The following is a 17238-nucleotide window of genomic DNA, read 5'->3' on the forward strand; positions in this document are numbered from 1 at the left end:
CCTTTTAGACAGCCACCAGAAAAATGCCCTGACCCAATATTTGGTTGGATCCCTTTCTTGCATTCTTTGGTGAGGCACATTCATCCTCAGAATTGACCCTCCCTGTACTCTTCTTATACTTGTTTTAACCGCAGCAGCAGAACTCAATTTTTCTCCTTCCTGGTGGTGATAAACCCAGCACCAGTGGTTTTACTGCTGCCATCCTGTCTCCCCTATAAATATGAGACCCGTTTTAGGAAACTTGAGCATGCGAGAAGTGGAATCATGTTGGTAGGTGGAAGTCCTGCCCCACTTCCAGCTCAGAACAGGAGGAGAATCAAGAACCCCCTCAATCACCAGGTATGGACAGTGTTATCACTCATTTCCCACCCACTCCTTAACTGTTGACTACTCTCTATGATGCAGATTGCTGACTACTCCAGCATGCCTCAATACCATCTGCTCCGATTGCCCTCAGTGCTGACTATAATAATAATAATAATAATAATAAAAACAAAAAACTGCGGATGCTGGAAATGGATGCTGACTACTTGCTCCTACTTCAATCACTCATGATTTGTTCTTTGGAACTTTGGGAATTCTAGACAGGGTCAAATTTTCCTCTCGATATGGAGGCACATTTGAACAAAAAATTTAAAGGGTGGAATTTTCCATGCCCGCTGGCGTCCTGGTGGGTGTGAGCGGACAATATGGTGGGAAGGCCAAAAATCACGTGTCATGAAACCAGTTTGCAGTCATCCGCTCTGCCCGTGAATGGCAGGCCCCATTTACCATCGCCGCCTGCCGGGAACTTCATTGTAATACATCCACATATCATTAGAAGCCCCGATCGCTGGAATCATCCCCCCATGCTGGATCATCCGAGCACCACGCTGACATGTTTCACAACTGAACATAAGCGAAGTGCACTTGGTGAGCTGCATTTTGCTCGGCACTTAGCTCAACACTTGTTTGCCTCCAGGCAGCACTCACGGTCATCAGTGCCAAGCTTCGCAGGCAGCACCACATCACTTTTAGCAGGGCTCATGGGCAGGTCTCTACCTACCAGGCCAGCTGTAAGGACGGGTGGCTTTTCAATAGCTGCAGGGGTAGGGGTTGCTTGGGGAAAGGGAAGAGGCTGCAGGGTAAAGGTTGTACTGGGGAAGGGGGTATCCCAGGGTTTGTGCTGGGGCATGTTGATCTGTGTAAGTGGCATCAAGAGCGTGAGGGCTGAGGAGACAGTCTCCAATGGAGATGGGGCCAGCTGGAGATGTGAGGGCATATGTGAGAGAGTGAGTGGTGATATCCCTTGAGCTGGCAGTGAGTGAGATGCCAGTGAATGTGTGATGGGCTTGTGAGTGTGTGAGTTTAGAGTGATGAGATGGTTGCCTTATCCTGGCGGCACGGATGAGATCATTCATCCATTTTCTGCACTGGATGGCTGACCTCTTGTGTGCAGCGTTGACACTGATCACCTCTGCCACCGCCTTCCAAGCTGGAGTGGTGAAACTGATGGGCCTCCTGCGGCCAGAGCAGGGGTGGAGGACATCGCGGTGGGCTCCAATGGTGTCCAGAAGGCATCCCAGGGATGCGTCTGCAGGGGAGTCTGCAGTCTTCTTGCCTTTCAGGGTCATGTCTTCTTGCAGCAGTCTTGGGATGGAAGCACTGAGAGGTGTGTGCGCGGCTGCACTTCACATATGGCTCCTGGCGTGAGGAAGCGGAAGGTGATAGTGTTGCGGGCAGCCAGCCATTGAGAAGGCGTGTTTCCTGGGAATGCATGATTAAAGAAGCGAGACTGGGATGATACGACATGAAAATTTCAAAATTTGCAGCTAATATGAGGATTGAAAATTTTGAAAACTGTGATGAGGATAGTCTTGAACTTCAGAAGGATATAGACGTGTTGGTGGATTGGGCAGACAAGTGGCAGATGAAGTTCAAAGCACAGGAGTGTGAGGTGATCCATTTTGGCAGGAAGAATATGATGAGACAGCATAAAATAAGGGGAGGGACTCTAAAGGGGCCGCAGGAACAGAGAGATCTCGGTGTATATGTACATAGGTCATTGAAGATGGCAGGGCATGTTGAGAGAGCAGTTAATAAAGCATATAGTATCTTAGACTTTATTAATAGGGACATTGAGTACAAGAGTAAGGAGGTCATGTTGAACTTGTATAAGACACTAGTTAAGCCTAATCTGGAGTACTGCATCCAGTTCTGGGTGCCATACTTGATGGATGTAAAGGCATTGGCAAAAGTACAGAGGAGGTTCACAAGAATGATTCCAGGGATAAAGAACTGTAGCTATGAGGATAGATTGGAGAGGTTGGGACTGTTTTCCTTGGAGAAAAGAGGGCTGAGAGGAGACTTGATAGAGGTATTCAAGATCCTGAAGGGTGTGGACAGGGTAAATAGTGAGAAACTGTTCCCACTCGAGAGAACATCAAGAACTAGAGGGCACAGATTCAAAATAATTGGCAAAGGGAGTAAATGTGATGTGAGGAAAATTTTTTTCACCCTGAGGATGGTTGGAATCTGGAACAAAGTTCCTGAAAGGGTGGTGGACGCAGGTTCAGTCGAGGTATTCAAAAGGGAATTGGATTGCTACCCGAAAAGAAATAACGTGCAAGGTTATGGGGATAAGGCAGGGGAGTGGGACAAGGTGGAATGCTCTTTCAGAGAGCCAGTGCAGACCCGATGGACTGAATAGCCTCCTTCTGCACTGTAAAGATTCTGGGCAGAATTTTTCCGTCGGCGAGCTGGGGGCGGGGCCCGTTCACCGATGTGAAAATGACGCGGGATGACATTGGGCAGAACACCCAACGTCATCCCGCCCCATTTAAATGTTCAGGATGGCAGGCGGACAGCGCGATCAGCTGTCTGCCCGCCGACCTGTCAATGGCCAATTGAGGCCATTGACAGGATCATTAAGCCAATTAAAGTCTCTGCCCGTCCAACCTTAAGGCTGGCGGGCAGGCCAGGAGCCCCAGTGGGCTTCTGAAAAAACATGAAACCTCATCCACTGGCGGGATGAGGTTTCATGTCTGTTTTAAAAAAGTTTAATGAAGTTTTTGTGATATCTATTAACATGTCCCATCTTGTGTGACATTGTCACATGAAGGGGACATGTTAATAATTTTTAAAATATTCTATTTTTGAAGTTTGAAACGGTGTCAGCGATCTCCATGAGGCAGCACTTAATCTCAGGGAGATGTGCATGCGCGCGAAAGAGCTCACTCTGACAGTTGGGGAATCCCTCCCCCCCCGCACAGGAAGCGCATAGCGCTTCCCGTCGGGCGGCCCGCTGGGCGGGCCTTAATTGGCCCGCCCACTTAAAATGGCGGCCGGGCCCATTTCGGCGGCAGCGATTGGCTGCCCGCCCGCCGCCTAGCCGGTGGGGCCCGCCCGCCCATCAAGGGCAAAACTTTGCCCACTGTGATTCTGTGAAAAGCCTCCATTGCGGCCAGCAGGTAAAATGTTCTTTTTCCCACCCGTTACCGCACTTAGTGCAAACCTGGGGCAATTCTGCCGAGGGTTTTGTTGGAGGAAGTCTCATTTTCCTCTGAATCTCCGACTCCATGTCATTTTCCTTTGACATTTCTGAGTGTCAGAAATGCCTAGTGTGCAAAATGCATACCCAACAACAGTGAGGTGGGGCTCCCCATTTTAAACATGGGACATAAGTCAGATTTACTCCCACACATCACTTTCATCTGGTGGTTCAGAGTTTTGGAAGCCCATTAAAAGCATGCCAGATTTGAGAGTTCATGAAGAAAATGGAAAGCCTGCAGAGAAGTCTGGAACATTCTGAAAGGTAAGTGTAAAGTGTTTTCACATCCTCAAATGTCAAATGCCGCAGATGTATGTATCCATGACAGTATCGGTAGGAGTGACCTCTGCACAGCCCTCGTGAAGACGAAGTCCCATCTTCACATTGAGGATACCCTCCAACATGCTGTGTAGCACTACCACGCTAAATGAGATAGATTTCAAACAGATCTAGCAACTCAAGACTGGGCAACCATGAGGCGCTGTGGGCCATCAGCAGCAGCAAAATTGTATTCAACCACAAGCTGTAATCTCATGGCCTGCCATATACCCCACTCTCCCATTACCATCAAGCCAGGGGATCAACACTGGTTCAATGAAAAGTGCAGGAGGGCATGCCTGGAGCAGCATCAGGCATAGCTAAAAATGAGATGTCAACTTGGTGAAGCTACAACACAGGACTACTCGCACTCGAAACAACATTAGCAGCAAGCAATAGACAGAGCTAAGCAATTCCACAACCAATGGATCAGAACAAACCTCTGCAGTCCTCCCACATTCAGTCGTGAATGGTGGTGGACAATTAAACAATTCACTGGAGAAGAAGGCTCCATAAATATCCCCATCCTCAATGATGGGGGAGCCAAGCACATCAGTGAAAAAGATAAGGCTGAAGCATTTGCTACAATCTTCAGACAGAAGTGTCGAGTGGACGATCCATCTCAGCCTCTTCCGGAGGTCGCCAGCATCACAGATGCCTATATTCAGCCAATTTGATTCATTCCATTTGATATCAAGAAACATCTGAAGGTACTGGATATTTCAAAGGCTATGGGCCCTGACAATATTCCAGCAATAGTACTGAAGACTTGTGCTCCGGAACTTGCTACGCCCCTAGCCAAGCTTTTCCAGTACAGCTACAACACTGGCATCTACCTGGCAATCTGGAAAGTTGACCAAGTATGTCTTGCACACAAAAAGCAGGACAAGTTCAACCTGGCCAATTACCGCCCCATCAGTCTGTTCTCCATCATCAGTAAAGTAATGGAAGTGGTCATCAACAGGGCTATCAAGCAGCATATGCTTAGCAATAACTTTCTCACTGAAGCTCAGTTTGGATTCCGCCAGGGCCACTCAGCTCCTGACCTCATTATAGCTTGGTTCAAACATGGACAAAAGAGTTGAACTCCAGAAATGAAGTGAGAGTGACTGCCCTTGACATCAAAGCAGCATTTGACCGAGTGTGGCATCAAGGAGCACCCAGCAAGACTGAGGTCAAAGGGAATTGGGGGAAAACTCTACAATGGTTGGAGCCATACCTAGCACAAACAAAGATGGTTGTGGTTGTTGGAGGTCAATCATCTCAGTTCCAGGACATCGCTGCAGGAGTTCCTCAGGGTAGTGTCCTAGGCCCAACCATCTTAAGCTACTTCATCAATGACCTTCCATCCATCATATGGTCAGTAGTGGGATTGTTCGCTGATGATTGCACAATGTTCAGCACCATTCATGACTCCTCAAATGCTGAAGGCAGTCCATGTCCAAATGCAGCAAGACCTGTCCAACCTTCAGGCTGACTAGCGGCAAGTAATATTCGCGCCACACAAGTGTCATGCAATGGCCATCTCCACCAAGAGAGAACCTAACTATCGCACCTCGACATTCAATGGCATTATCATCACTGAATGCCCCATTATCAATATCCTGGGGGTTACCATTGACCAGAAACTGAATTGGATTAGCCATATAAATACTGTGGCTACAAGAGCAGGTCAGAGTCTAGGAATTGTGCAATGAGTTATTCACCTCCTGACTCCCCAAAGCCTGTCTACCATCTACAAGTCACAAGTCAGGAGTGTGATGGAATACTCCCCACTTGCCTGGATGAGTGCAGCTCCCACAACACTCAAAAAGCTTGACACCATCCTGGAACTCCTTTCTTAACAGCACTGTGGGTGTACCTACACCACATGGACTGTAGTGGTTCAAGAAGGCAGCTCACTACCATTTTCTCAAGGGTAACTAGGGATGGGCAATAAATGCTGGCCTAGCCAGCAAAGCCCACATCCCATGAATAAATAAAAAAAATGATGTGCCCAGGCAGGTATGTTATACCTCATTGAGCAAATTTAGGGAAACAACAACAAAAGCTTGCATTTATACAGTAGAATGTAGCAAAAGGTCCCAAGCTACTTCACAACAGCATTATCAACTAAAACCTGATGTCAAACCACATAAGGAGATATTAGGACAGTTGACCAAAAACTTGGTCAGGAGGTAGGTTTTAAGGAATATCTTAAAGGACGAGGAGGAGGTAGAGAGGTGGAGAGATATAGAGATGGAATTCCAGAGCTTAGAGCCTAGGCCATGGCTACCAATGATGGAGCAATTATAATTGGAGATGCTTAAGAGGCCAGAATTGGGAGAACGCAGAGACTTCAGATGGTTGTGAGGCTGGGGTAGGTTATAGCTGGTGAACGAAGGGGAAGGTGGAAGTAGGTTTTTTTTAGCTATTTTATATTAGTTCATCCTACCCTTAGTTCTTTATTCTAGTGGTACATGGAGGTTGGCTAGGAAAATTCAATAATTTGAGAGACAAGTAACAACACATTACAACAGTATTAGGTAAAATGTTACTTTAGTATTTATTCGGCACCAGTAGAATTCTCTTCATGTTACTTAGACACATGCTAAACGAGTGCTGAGTTACTTAAGAGTGTTTCAGGACAAGGAGTTCAGTTTCAATGGAACTTGTATATAAATATACAATAGTAGAAACACTGATTAAAAGCACAGTTGAAGAGGAAAGTTTTACAGAGGCTTTTGAAGGTTGGCGGAGAGATAGTAATGCAGGAGGAGACATAATAAGCTGAAAGGTCTGTTTCCAAAGCTGGGGTAGAGGAAATAAAGGAACACAGAACATGTTAGCATGTAGGGTAGGAGAAGGTTTACAGCAGTAGGATGGAGTTAGGTAATGGAGGAATTTAAAAACAAGAACAGGCAGTTTTAAAGGGTGAAGGAACAGCAGCTAAGGGAATGAAGTATTAATAATGTAATTGAGTACATTGTTTAATTCAATGGTAATTGGGTAGTTAGGTCTTGCATTGGGTGAGGGTTAAAGATGCTGGAGGTAGGTCTCACAGAGATGATGGATCCACTTTTCCTTCTGGGGTTGGGAAACTGACGTCAGGACTTTTTCAGGGTTTCGAGTTTCAATCCTGCCCCAGTGGGGAAGCAGTTACGGCCCCTGACTTTCACAGAGGCAGGCTGCTAATTAGCCAAAGGTTGGGTTAGGTAGCCAATTAGTGTCCTTGGGGGAGAAATGGAGGCAGGATTGAGTGTAGGCCCAGCTTAAATGATGCACGGCAGCCACTAATGTGACTGTTGTTTTACCAAGCAAATTGAAGAAGCAGTAATGGGAGAGGCAAAGGGTCAGCACCTGGGCAGGACTGCCCTTCACTTTGCCAACACTGACCTAGAGGTCCTCCTACAGTCAGTGAGGGAGAGTGGGGAGGTCCTCTTTCCACAGGGTAGTAGGAGAAGGCCATCTTCCCAGACCAAGCAAACATGGATTGAGGGGTTGCTGAGAATTTTTAAAAATTATTTGTTCACAGGACATGGGCCTCACTGACTGGGCCAGCATTTATTGCCCATCCCTAGTTGCCCTTGAGAAGGTGGTGGTGAGCTGCCTTCTTGAAGTGCTGCAGTACATGTGGTGTAGGTACACCCACAGTGCTGTTAGGAAGGGAGTTCCAAGATTTTGACTAAGCAACAATGAAGGAACAGTGATGTATTTCCAAGTCAGGATGGTGAGTGACTTGGAGGGGAACATCCAGGTGATGGTGCTCCCATCTATCTGCTGCCCTTGTCCTTCTAGATAGTAGTGGTCGTTGGTTTGGAAGGTGCTGTTGAAGGAGCCTTGTTAATATAAAGGAGTGCATCTTGTAGATGGTACACACTGCTAATACTGTGCGTCGGTGGTGGAGGGAGTGAATGTTTGTGGATGTGGTGCCAATCAAGCGGGCTGCTTTGTCCTGGACGGTGTCAAGCTTCTTGAGTGTTTTGGTAGTTGCACTCATCCAGGCAAGTAGAGAGTATTCCATCACATTCCTGACCTGTGCTTTGTAGATGGTGGACAGGCTTTGGGGAGTTAGGGGGTGAGTTACTCGTTGCACCATTACTAGCCTCTGATCTGCTCTTGGAGCCACAGTATTTATATGGCTAGTCCAGTTGAGTTTCTGGTCAATGATAACCCCCAGGATGTTGATAGTGGGGGATTCAGTGATGGTAATGCCATTGAACATCAAGGGGCGATGATTGGATTCTCTCCTGTTGGAGATGGTCATTGCCTGATACTTCTGTGGCGTGAATGTTACTTGCCACTTGTCAGCCCAAGCCTGGATATTGTCCAGGTTTGCTGCATTTGGACATGGACTGCTTCAGTGTCTGAGGAGTCGCGAATGGTGCTGAACATTGTGCCATCATCAATGAACATCCCTACTTCTGGCCTTATGATGGATGGAAGGTCATTGATGAAGCAACTTAAGTTGTTTGGGTCAAGGACACTACCCTAAGGAACTCCTGCAGTGATGTCCTGGAGCTGAGATGACTGACCTCCAACAACCACAATCATCTTCCTTTGTGCTAGGTATGACTCAAACCAGCAGAGAGTTTTCCCCCTGATTCCCAGTGACTCCAGCTTTGCTCGTGCTCCTTGATGCCACATTTGGTCAAATGCTGCCTTGATGTCAAGGGCAGTTACTCTTACCTCACCTCAGGGGTTCAGCTCTTATGTCCCTGTTTGAACCAAGGCCACAATGAGGTCAGGAGCTGAGTGGCCCTGGCGGAACCCAAACTGGGTCTCAGTGAGCAGGTTATTACTAAGCAAGTGCTGCTTGATAGCACTGTTGATTACCCCTTCCATTACTTTACTGATGATCGAGAGTAGACTGATGGGGCAATAATTGGCCAGGTTAGATTTGTCCTGCTTTTTGTGTACAGGACATTCCTGGGCAATTTTCCACATAGCCGGGTAGATGCCAGTGTTATAGCTGCACTGGAACAGCTTGCCTAGGGGTGCGGCAAGTTCTGGAGCATAAGTCTTCAATCTTATTGCTGGAATATTGTTAGGCCCCATAGCCTTTGCAGTATCCAGTGCCTTCAGCCTTGATATCACGTGGAGTGAATTGAATTGGCTGAAGACTGGCATCTGTGATGCTGGGGACCTCTGGCACTTCTGACTGGAAATTGTAGCAAATGCTTCAGCCTTATCTTTTGCGCTGATGTGCTGGGCTCTCCCATCATCGAGGATGGGGATATTTGTGGAATCTCCTCCTCCAATGAGTTGTTTAATTGTCCACCACCATTCACGACTGGATGTGGCAGGACTGCAGAGCTTAGATCTGATCAATTGGTTGTGGGGTCACTTAGCTCTGTCTATCACTGGCTGCTTATGCTGTTTGCCATGCAAGTTGTCCTGTGTTATAGCTTCACCAAGTTGACACCTCATTTTTTAGGTATGCCTGGTGCAGTTCCTGATGTGCCCTCCTGCACTCTTCATTGAACCAGGGTTGATCCCCTGGCTTGATGGTAATGATAGAATGGGGGATATGCCGGGCCATGAGGTTACAAATTGTGTTCGAGTACAGTTCTGCTGCTGCTAATGACCCACAGTGCCTCATGGATGCCCAGTCTTGAGTTGCTAGATCTGTTTGAAATCTATCCCATTTAGCATGGTGGTAGCACCAGACAACATGATGGAGGGTATCCTCAAAGTGAAGGCGGGACAACATCTCCACAAGGACTGTGTGGCAGTCACTCCTACCGATACTTTCATGGATGCATCAGATGCATCTGCGGCAGGCAGGTTGCTGAGGACGAGGTCAAGTATGTTTTTCCCTCTTGTTGGTTCCCTCACCACCTGCCACAGACCCAGTCTAGCAGCCATGTCCTTTAGGACTCGGCGAGCTCAGACAGAGGTTATGATTCCGAACCATTCTTGGTGATGGACATTGAAATCCCCCATCTAGAGTACATTCTGCGCCCTTGCCACCCTCAGTGCTTCCTCCAAATGGTGTTCAACATGGAGGAGCACTGATTCATCAGCTGAGGGAGGGCAGTACGTGGTAATCAGCAGGAAGTTTCCTTGCCCATGTTTGACCTGATGCTATGAGACTTCATGGGGTCCAGAGTCAATGTTGAGGACTCCCAGGGCAACTCCCTCCCGATTGTATTCCACTGTGCCACCACTTCTGCTGGTTCTGTCCTGCAGTTGGGACAGGACATTCCCAGAGATGGTGATGATGGTGTCTGGGACATTATCTGTTAGATATGATTCTGTGAGGATGACTATGTCAGGCTGTTGCTTGACTAGTCTGTGAAACAGCTCTCCCAATTTTGACACTAGCGCCCAGATGTTAGTAAGGAGGACTTTGCAGGGTCGACAGGGCTGAGAATGCCATTGTCATTTCTGGTGCCTAGGTCAATGCCAGGAGGTCCGTCTGGTTTCAATATTTTTTGTGACTTTGTTGCAGTTTTGATACAACCGAGTGGCTTGCTAGGCAAGAGTCAACCACATTGCTGTGGGTCAGGACTCACATGTAGGCTAGACCAGGCAAGGACGACAGATTTCCTTCCCTAAAGGACATTAGTGAACCAGATGGGGTTTTACGACAATCGACAATGGTTCCATGGTCATCATTAGACTTTTAATTTCAGATTTTTATTGAATTCAAATTTCACCATCTGCCTGTTATGACACAGTGGTTGGCAAAGGCTGAGTTATTTAAAATCCCAGAGGGAAACTTTAAACAACTCTCATAACCTATATTTTCAATTGGCATGTTTGAGAAGCAGCTCTTAATTCAGAAATGAAACCACCAAGCTCCAGAGGTTTTTTATATAAATCAAATTAAAATTTTATTAAGTTAACAGCAAATTTATACACATGCACTGGACTACAAATTACTACCATAATAACTTTTAAACAAATCCCCAAATTAATCACTCCCAGGTAATCTTCCCCAAGGCAACAATAACCTATAGGGAAGAATTTTTCCCCTGTTGGAGGGTAAGTGCAGGAGTGAACGCATGCAGGCGCTCCTCTGATCAGCGCCCCCAATCGGGGGCACGCCACCATTTTATGTGGGTGGGCTAATTAAGGCCTGCCCATCGTGACGTCCACCAGGAAGCGCTATGCGCTCCCTGTGTGGGCAGGAGGGGATTCCCTCAGCCGGGAGTGCGGTCTTTCGAGCATGCTCACGAAAGGGCGCACTCATTTCCCTGAGGCTAAGTGCTGCCCAGGGAGATCGGTGCCAAATTCAAAAATGGTCAATGCACAAAATTAAAATTTCCCTGACATGTCCCCTCATGTGACACTGTCCCATGAGTTAGGACATGTCCATCACTTTCATTCAAACTTTTATTACATTTTTAAAAACCTACATGAAACCTCATCCTGCCTGTGGATGAGGTTTCATGCTTTTTCTGAAGCCCGCCGGGGCTCCCAGCCTGCCTGCCAACCTTAAGGTTGGACAGGCAGGTCCATTAACTAATTCAATTACTTTTTAAATGGCCTCAATTGGCCATTGACAGGTTGGCGGGCGCACAGCTGATTTGGGTGCGCCCCCACTGACCTGAAAATTGAAATGACGAGGGGTGGCATCGGGAGTTCTGCCCGACGTCATCCCACGGTAATTTTATGTGTCTGCGAGTGGGCCCTGCTCCCCGCTCGCCGACCTCAATATCTTGGCCATAGACTTAAACAGACACCAGGCAAAGCACACTTTATCTTACGAATTCAAAATGAGGTTCCTTTCAATTTGTTCCTTCACAGACACATGGATAGGGCTTACAGGCTGCTTAGATCTCACATGCCTCTGACCCACACACACAACTCTTTTGTGTACATACCTAGCCTTCTCTTTGAATGCAAATTCTCATTGTATTACCAAGCCCTTTGAGCTCCACCTCTTCTAACAATAAAACCCCTTTCACAGTATCAATTTTATTAGTAATATAAACACATTGCTTGGTGTCTCCTAGCTAGGTGCAAGATTTCACCCCCGGTCTTTGAATGGTTTATTCAACAAAATGCAAGTGTACCCTTTACCTTACTGTTTAACATCTCAAAACTACAATACGTCAAAGCACTAGACTAGCTGCTTTAATCCAATTAAGACAAACACACTCGCACCCTGAACACAGACCTTACTACAAGTCCAATTTAAAATAATTTCCAATAACATTATATACATTAATAACTTCATGACACCACCATGGCAGGAATCAAACCCAGGTCCCCAGAGCATTATGCTGGGTCTCAGGATTACTAGTCCAGCAACAATACCACTACACCATCACCTCCCCATGTTAGAATGTTAGTAAATGAAGTGTGGTGAACAGGAATTTGGCCCAATGTTGGAAAAAGTTCAAGGACCTTTTTCACTCTGGCAAGATGAGTGCAATGCTAAACACACATGGCAGGCCTCTGGGTATTCAACCTCCAGCAGACACTTCAGTTGAGGGACCATCTGTGCTGCATAGCCCTGTGACATAGTCTGTCCCTACATTGACGCTGGTGCAGCAGCCGCTGGAGGTGCCTCCACTGCCACCTCCACATTGAGGACAGCTTCCACAAGCAGCTCTGCTGCAAGCAGAGACAAGCAAGCAGGCTGCCTCCAACTGACCCAAGGCCACAATGGGAGCTCCACATAGAAGTGAGAGCAAATGGGAGTTAGTGGGAATTATGTCAGCATTCAATGTCATTTTCAGTGACAATATCTTAGAACGATTTTAAACAATACAGTGGCACCTGGAATGAGTGATGATACCAGTAACGCCTGCATCTATCCCCATGCCGGAAAAACCTCTAGAAAAATCACTGTATCCAAAATGGTTGCTTTGACCACTGCCATTCAAGTGTTTGGTCGGGGGGTTGGGGAAATTTGGAGTGAATTATGTATATATAAATATTATGAGAATTTGTATAGGACACCGGTTAGGCCTTATCTGGAGTACTGCGTCCAGTTCTGGACACCATACAGGAGGAAGGATGTGAAGGTATTGGAGAAAATACAAAGGAAATTCACAAGAATGTTTCCCAGTGTGAAGTACTGTAGCTATGAGGATAGATTGGAGAGGTTGGGACTGTTTTCCATGGAGAAAAAAAGGCTGAAATGAGACTTGGTAGAGGTATTCAAGATCCAGAGGGGTATGGACAGGGTAAATAGTGCAAAACTGTTCATACTGAAGAGAACATCAAGAACTAAAGGGTACAGGTTCAAAATAAGTGGCAAAAAGGAGTAATAATGATGTGAGAAAAAACATTTTCACCCATAGGGTGGTTGGAGTCTGGAACAAATTTCCTGAGAGGGTGGCGGAGGCAGGTTTGATTGAGGTATTCACAAGGGACTCAGATTGCTACCTGAAAAAAAAGAATGTGCAAGGTTACGGGGATAAGGCAGGAGAGTGGAACTAGGTAAAATTCTCCTTCAGAGAGCCAGTGCACTTGATGGACTGAATGGCCTCCTTCTGCACTGTAAAGATTCTGTGATTTTGTGATGCATAACAGTTTCTGATAGTTTGGGGTCCTATCCTCTCTTCCTGGTGATAGCTTATGTGATCTTTCTGGTCATCATTTATTTTGCACATTTATTTTGGTGGCATGAAACAGGACTTGATTGTTCAATCATCTTCAGTGGTGATACATCCTACTGGAGTCCTTCTGGGACTCAGATCCCTGAGTGTCATGAAAGTATAATAATTTTCATAATATTTTTCTGGTCTATTGTGAAGTATGTTTATGGGGGTAAGTATAGTTGGGTTTGTGTGTGATTTAATTACATTTGGAGTCAAGTAGACTGCAAGTTTAAATCATCAAAAGAAGCTAGGTTCTTGACATGCTAATAAGTAAACATGGATGCTGGCTTAGCATGTAAGGTGTGAAGAGAATTTGCATTTTTAGATAAATGAAGGCATATTTGGATTTCAAAGGGATTTTAGTCTGTTTACAACTAGCCAGATAAGCAAGGTTAAAGGAATGTGTTTATTTTTCCCAAAGGTTACTGACAATACATAGTGACAACATGAAAGTTTTTATATTATGGGGAAGATACAGTTTCAAAGACGTATGGAACAATAGAATTTACATATTAAAAAGAGAGAAACATATTTAAAGGAGAATGAAAGGCTATGTATCAGGGGAAGACCATGTAAGATCTAACAAGAATGTGTGAAATAGCCTTAATGAAGCCGCCTGCATTTGTGATTAAGTCTGCTGTCTAACTAAACAGAAGCTGGAGAAAAGCCATTTGGAATTCCACTGTCCAGGGTATTGTGTTAACTTGCTGAGTTTGTTTTAAATCTAAAATCTATCTCAGACCGTTGCCTTAAAGGTAGTGTAACTGGGGGTCAGGTTAATTAGGAATTTTAGGAGTTATTATGGTAATAATTGTGGCCTTATGAAGGTGCTTGACATCTTTTATTTTGTTAATAAATATTTTAATTTTATTTTCTAAAAATCTCTAAAGGTCTTGGTGGACTTATTACTTCTGAATCCAGTACACACATTTCGTAATAAATACAAATTGCAAAACTGTTGTGATAGTGTGACCAAGTTTCCTTCGTGGATTTGGTTGGCCTGGCACACATCTTCTGCCACGTCATAACACTGAAGCTTATGACACCACAGCGCAGACAAATACCACTGGTACCCCTGGTCCTCAGATGGCATCGTGGCACAAAACCAAATTAAGTTTAATAACACCACAGAGAGGAACCAGTGGTAGGCATGGTGGTAAAAAGGACATTTTCTGAAAACATGAGCACAGTAAAGCCACTTTGTAATATGAAATCCTGTGCTCCAAGGTATGTGTGCTTTTTTGTGTGGTTGAGTGTTGATATGGAAGTCAGTTTGCAATGGGAGACAGAGTTCCTTGTGTAACTCCATACTGAGCTGTTGTTTCCCTAAACTACTTCTTCTAAGACATCATTAAGGGAACGGTGTAGCTTGTGAACTGTACCTCTTAGTTGCTCTTTCTCTCTTTAGGTAGTGCCTCAGGCGGAGTCTGGGCAGGGCTTCAATGAATGTAACAATAATGAGGTCCAGCCATTACGATAGGTTGGACCTCCCAGGTGCACTGCCTGTTGCAGGGCTCATATGAACTGTACCAGTCCCACTTAATACATCCCTTTGTCTGATTAAGCTAATTTGTACTTTATTCTTTCTTATTTTTCTTTTTCTGCCTTTCAGCCTTTCCAATAGCTGACGTTTCTTTGAGTTTCTGTTCCTCACCCTACTCCGTCCTTGTTCATTTTCCAACTTTCAAAAGGGCAAATTGTGCTTTTATTTTAAACATTTTGTGATAACTTTAGTTGGATCTGGACAGCAGCATATAAATTCCTTCTGATCCATGCTCTGCTGTCTATCATCAACAGCTGCTCTCAAACTCTTGTTCACAAACTGCTTCTTACTGCATTTAAAATAGTTTACAAGAGTGACCATTTAGCTCTAGTGGCTGTGAGTTGGAGTCTACTCAAAGGGCATAAATTTGAATTCCTTTCAATAGTCAAAATTTTCCAGCTAGAATGATGGAATTTTGCTGAATAGGAGGCAAGTCGACCCACCCTGGGCGCATTCCTTCTCTGAAAGAACAATTCATTTAATCTCATTTCCATGTGGTGGATTTTACAGCCCACCTGCTAGGCATGTTTCAGGTGGGGGGGGTGCGGGCACGTGAAATACGTGGGTGGCTAGCCCACTGTCTTCCTGCCAATCCCCGACCGGGACCCCATAAAACGAAAGGTGGGCTGGCGCCGATATTGGCAGCCTGCACGCTATATTTTTAAAAAATACTTAACAGACAATTGAGCTTGTTAACAAGCTAATTGACCTGAATATTTTGCAGTCCATGCCATTATATGTTTGGCATCAGCAGGCAGACCGCCTTTTTAGTCCAACTAGTTAAAAGGCAGGAAGGAAGGTGGGGGATTATTCTTTGGCGGGGGCGGTGCCTTGTGTGCACCAGGGTCACCCCCCCACCACCAAGATGATAACATACCCACCTTTATACCTCCCCACCTGGCCTCCCAAACCTATCCCCAGCCCCTCCTCGCACCCCACCACCCACCTTCCTTAGGGTGCCTGATCCCTTCCTGGCCTAAAAGCCCAGTACTTATCTTAGTCCAGGATATCCATTGCTCCTGGGGCTTGCTTGCAGTTCTGACAGTGTCCACTACTGAGTTCTGGCACTGCTGGGACTGCCAGAGTTGCTGGCCAATCTGATTGGCCGTCAGCTCTCGAGGGCAGACTTCCTCCCACTGAGGGGTGGAAGTCCCATTATCGACTCCCTTAGGCCACACCAGCGTGCTGTTGTCACCTTTCTTTATGTCGGTCAGTTTGAAATAGACTTTTGTAATTGGGGTGGTTGTGGGGAGGGTGGTGGGGGAGGTTGTGATCCATTCGCCGCCCCATAAAATTCAGCCCCATGTCTTTTCTCTTTTAGACTTTTCTCCTGCAGGTATTTATTTTCCAGAGAGCTACTCTGCCATTGTGGATGAGGACTACTTCTGAATCCAATCAAAAGCAGAGTATTACTTAAACGGAGAAAAGTGAGGGGTGATTTAATTGAAGTATATAAGATCCTGAATGGTTTTGACAAAGTGGACACGGAAAGGGTGTTTCATCTTGTGGGTGAGTCCAGAACTAGGGGGCACTGTTTTAAAATCAGGGGTTGCGGTTTTAGGACAGAGATGAGGAGAATTTTTTTTCTTTCAGAGGGTTGTGTGACCTTGGAATTTCCTGCCCCAAAAGGTGGTAAAGGCGTGGTCATTGAATATTTTTAAGGCGGAGGTAGGTAGATTCTTGTTAGGCAAGGGAATCAAAGGTTACTGGGGGTAGATGGGAATGTGGAACTCCAAACACAAACAGATCAGCTGTTATATTATTGAATGGCGGAGCAGGCTTGAGGGGCTAAATGGCCTACTTCTGCTCCTATTTTCGTATGTTCGTATAGGATTTTAAGGCCCCAATAGGGCCAGGATCAGTTCAGGTGAGCGCTAAAAATAGTACCGCTGGCCAGAGTACCAGTTCCCAAGCTCCATCTCGCCCCTGGACTATTTTCCCAGAGGTGGAATGGGCAAGGGCGGGGCGGGGGGGGGCGTCATCAGTTGGGTTACACACCTACAGGCAGCCAACTCAGCTAATTAATTGTCACTTAAGGCCAATTGACTGGGAATTTCCAGTTGGCCTTCAGACCCCACAGGCGCCGGGAGACGGTCCAGCTGCCTGGAGGTGGCCTCCCGGTCGCAGACAGGGGTAGGGTGGTCAGCACTCCAGGCAGGTTTCAAGGCCCTCCCTGTCTGCCAGCGTTCAACAGCAGCTGCAGGTCACCCTGTGAAGGGGCTCCCCTCTACCCATTGTTGGCCAGGGAGCTGAATATATTTAACACTTTAACTTTGAAAAGGTCAAGAAAGGGTGCCTTCATTTTGGGG

Source organism: Cetorhinus maximus, chromosome 13 (assembly GCF_964194155.1).
Source record: "Cetorhinus maximus chromosome 13, sCetMax3.hap1.1, whole genome shotgun sequence".
NCBI lineage: Eukaryota > Metazoa > Chordata > Chondrichthyes > Lamniformes > Cetorhinidae > Cetorhinus > Cetorhinus maximus.